Genomic DNA, 4,732 nt, shown 5'->3' with positions numbered 1-4,732 from the left:
TATAATAGTTCATGCTTTGCCCGAGTTTATACGATGCAAACTGGTGTTCAACGCCAGCTCTCTGCCCTTTTCTGGAGTTAAATGCCAGAAACAGGTTACAAACTAGCGTTTAACTCCAAGGAAGACCTCTACATGTGAAAGCTTCAATGCTTAGCCCAAGCACACACCAAGTGGGCCCGGAAGTGGATTTCTGCATCATTTACTCATTTCTGTAAACCCTAGTAACTAGTTTAGTATAAATAGGACTTTTTACTATTGTATTTACATCAATCTTTGGACGTTCAGTCCCTAGACCTTGGAGGCTGGCCATTCAGCCATGCTTAGACTATTATCACTTATGTATTTTCAACGGTGGAGTTTCTACACACCATAGATTAAGGTGTGGAGCTCTGCTGTTCCTCATGAATTAATGCAAAGTACTATTGTTTTTCTATTCAATTCAAGCCTATTTCTTCTCTAAGATATTCATTCGCACACAAGAACATGATGAATGTGATGATTATGTGATGCTCATCATCATTCTCACTTATGAACGCGTGCCTGACAAACACTTCCGTTCTACATGAAAGCAAGCTTGAATGCATATCTCTTAGCCTCCTGATCGTGAGATCAGAGTCTTTGTGGTATAGGCTAGAATTATTGGCGGCCATTCTTGAGATCCGGAAAGTCTAAACCTTGTCTGTGGTATTCCGAGTAGGATCTGGGAAGGGATGGCTGTGACGAGCTTCAAACTCGCGAGTGCTGGGCGTAGTGACAGACGCAAAAGGATTACTGAATCCTATTCCAGCAGGATCGAGAACCGACAGATGATTAGCCGTGCGGTCACAGCGCATTTTGGACCATTTTCACTGAGAGGATGGGATGTAGCCATTGACAATGGGGATGCCCAACATACAGCTTGCCATGGAAAGGAGTAAAAAGGATTGAATGAAAGCAGTAGGAAAGCAGAGGTTCAGAAGGAACTAAGCATCTCCATACGCTTATCTGAAATTCTCACCAATGAATTACATAAGTATCTCTATCCTATTTTACGTTTTATTTATCTTTTAATTATTAAAACTCTATAACCATTTGAATCCGCCTGACTGAGATTTACAAGGTGACCATAGCTTGCTTCAAGCCGACAATCTCTGTGGGATCGACCCTTACTCACGTAAGGTTTATTACTTGGACGACCCAGTGCACTTGCTGGTTAGTTGTGCAAAGTTATGACAAAGAACTAAGAGTATGAACATGCGTATTAAGTTTTCAGCGCCGTTATCAAGGAAGGAACGATCACGATTTTGCATACCAAGTTTTTGGTGCCGTTGCCGGGGATTGTTCGAGTTTGGACAACTGACGGTTCATCTTGTTGCTCAGATTAGGTAATTTTATTTTATTTTCAAGCTTTTTATTTTTTATTTTCGAAAATAATACAAAAAAAATTTCTTCTTTTTCGTTTTTCCCAAAATAATTTTTGAAAAAACCAAAAAAAAATTTAATAAAATCATAAAAACCAAAAATATTGTGTTTCTTGTTTGAGTCTTGTGTCAAATTTTAAGTTTGGTGTCAATTGCATGTTTTTACAATTTTCTTTAATTTTCAAAAATTCATCAAATGTTCTTCATTGATCTTCAAATTGTTCTTGATGAATTTCTTTGTTTGATCTTTAAATTTTTCTTGTTTGGTGTCTTTTCTTGTTTTTCATATGCATTTTCAATTTGTTAGTGCCTAAGTTTGAAAATTTCTAAGTTTGGTGTCTTGCATGTTTTCCTTTTCTTAAAAATTTTCAAAAATAAGTTCTTGATATTCATCTTGGCATTCAAAGTGTTCTTGGTGTTCGTCTTGACATTCAAAGTGTTCTTGCATGCATTGTGTGTTTTGATTCATAATTTTCATGTTTTAAGTCTTTTGGTTGTTTTTCTCTTTCTTCATTAAAAATTCAAAAATCAAAAAAATATCTTTCCCTTTTTCATCTCATAAAATTCGAAAATTTGAGTTGACTTTTTCAAAAATTTTTAAAATCTAGTTGTTTCTTATGAGTCAAATTAAATTTTCAATTTAAAAATTCTATCTTTTTCAAACCTTTTTCATTTTTTCTTTCATAATTTCAAAATTTTCAAAATTTATTTTCAAAATCTTTTTCTTATTTCTATTTCATATTTTCGAAATTAATGCTAACAATTAATATGATTGATTCAAAAATTTTAAGTTTGTTACTTGCCTAGTAAGAAAGGTTCAATCTTTAAATTTTAAAATCATATCTTTTTATTTCTTGTTAGTCAAGTAATCAACTTTAATTTTCAAAATCAATTCTTTTAAAATTTCTTTTTCAAATCTTTTTCAAAATAAATGTCAATCACATCTTTTTCAAAATCAATTTCAAAATCTTTTTTAACCTCTTATCTTTTCAAATTGATTTTCAAATCTTTTTCAAATTAATCCTATCTTTTTAATTGATTCTTATCTTTTTCAAAACTACCTAACTAATTCTCTCTATCTAATTTTCGAAAACCCCTCCCCTCTTTTTCAAAATTCCCTTTTAATTAACTAATTGATTTAAATTTTAATTTAATTTAATTTTTCTTTTTTTAAATTTTTGAATTTTAACTTTAATTTTAAATTAAAAAAACAAAAAAATATTTTTCTTTTCTTTTCAATTATTTTCGAAAATTCTTCCCTCTCACCTCCTTCTAATTATTTATTTATCTACTAACACTTCCCTTCTTCTTAAAAATTCGAACCCTCTCCCTCTTTTTGTGTTCGAATTTCTTTTCTTTTCTTCTACTCACATAAAGAAACCCCTTTACTGTGGCAAAGAGGATCCCTATTATTTTCAGTTCTCTTCTTTTTCATATGAGCAGGAGAAAGGACAAGAACATTCTTGTTGAAGCTGATTCGGAACCTGAAAGGACTTTGAAGAGGAAGCTAAGAGAAGCCAAAACACAACACTCTGAAGAGGACTTTACTGAAATTTTCGAAAAAGAATTAGAGATGGCCGAAACCAATAACAATGGTGGAGGTGCAAGGAAGATGCTTGGTAACTTTCCTGCACCAAATTCCAATTTACATGGAAGAAGCATCTCAATCCCTACCATTGGAGCAAACAATTTTGAGCTAAAGCCTCAATTAGTTTCTCTGATGCAATAGAACTGCAAGTTTAATGGACTTCCATCAGAAGATCCTTTTCAGTTCTTAACTGAATTCTTGCAGATCTGTGATACTGTTAATACCAATGGGGTTGACTCCAAGGTCTACAGGCTTATGCTTTTCCCGTTTGCTGTAAGAGACAGAGCTAGAATATGGTTGGACTCTCAACCTAAGGATAGCCTGAACTCTTGGGATAAGCTGGTCACAGCTTTCTTAGCCAAGTTCTTTCCTCCTCAAAAGCTTAGCAAGCTTAGAATGGATGTTCAAACCTTCAAACAGAAAGAAGGTGAATCCCTCTATGAAGCTTGGGAGAGATATAAGCAACTGACCAAAAAGTGTCTTTCTGATATGCTCTCAGAATGGACCATCCTGGATATATTCTATGATGGTCTGTCTGAATTATCAAAGATGTCATTGGACAATTCTGCAGGTGGATCCATTCACCTAAAGAAAATACCTGCAGAAGCTCAGGAACTCATTGACATGGTTGCAAATAACCAGTTCATGTACACTTCTGAAAGGAATCTTGTGAGTAATGGGACGCCTCAGAGGAAGGGAGTTCTTGAAATTGATACTGTGAATGCCATATTGGCTCAGAATAAAATATTGACTCAGCAAGTCAATATGATTTCTCAGAGTCTGAATGGATTGCAAGCTGCTTCCAACAGTACTCAAGAGGCATCTTCTGAAGAAGAAGCTTATAATCCTGAGAACCCTGTAATAGCAGAGGTAAATTACATGGGGGAACCCTGTGGAAATACCTATAATCCCTCATGGAGAAATCATCTAAATTTTTCATGGAAGGATCAACAAAAGCCTCAACAAGGCTTTAATAATGGTGGAAGAAATAGGTTTAGCAATAGCAAGCCTTTTCCATTATCCACTCAGCAACAGACAGAGAATTCTGAGCAGAATCTATCTAGCTTAGCAAATATAGTCTCTGATCTATCTAAGGCCAATTTTAGTTTCATGAATGAAACAAGGTCCTCCATTAGAAATTTGGAGGCACAAGTGGGCCAGCTGAGTAAAAGAGTCACCGAAACCCCTCCTAGTACTCTCCCAAGCAATACAGAAGAGAATCCAAAAAGAAAGTGCAAGGCCATTACCTTATTTGGTGTGGCCGAACCCAAAGAGGAGGAGGAGGACATGAATCCTAGTGAGGAAGACCTCCTGGGACGTTCACTGACCAATAAGGAGTTTCCCTTTGAGGAACCAAAGGAATCTGAGGCTCATCTAGAGACCATAGAGATTCCATTGAACCTCCTTTTACCATTCATGAGCTCTGATGACTATTCATCTTCTGAAGAAGATGAAGACATTACTGAAGAGCAAGTTGCTCAATATTTAGGAGCAATCATGAAGCTGAATGCCAAATTACCTGGTAATGAGACTTGGGAATATGAACCTCCCTTGCTCACCAATGAACTGAATGCATTGGATAGGCATAAATTACCTCAAAAGAAACAGGATCCTGGTAAATTCCTAATTCCTTGTAACATAGGCACCATGACCTTTGAGAAGGCTCTGTGTGACCTGGGGTCAGGAATAAACTTAATGCCACTCTCTGTAATGGAGCAACTTGGGATCTTTGAGGTGCAAGCTG

General features: G+C 35.6%; 1 non-coding gene across 1 annotated transcript; it reads right to left on the bottom strand.

Moving 5' to 3' along the window:
- Window positions 1-3,375: 3,375 nt before the first annotated feature.
- Window positions 3,376-3,483, bottom strand: LOC148562490 (small nucleolar RNA R71). Its single transcript, XR_015887728.1, has one exon. It is a non-coding gene; the product is annotated as a small nucleolar RNA R71 (small nucleolar RNA).
- Between the last annotated feature and the right edge of the window lie 1,249 nt (window positions 3,484-4,732).

This window comes from Arachis ipaensis, chromosome B6, assembly GCF_059453495.1.
Source record: "Arachis ipaensis isolate K30076 ecotype BB chromosome B6, ASM5945349v1, whole genome shotgun sequence".
Taxonomy (NCBI): Eukaryota; Viridiplantae; Streptophyta; class Magnoliopsida; order Fabales; family Fabaceae; genus Arachis; species Arachis ipaensis.
This window is presented reverse-complemented; position numbering and strand designations above follow the sequence as displayed.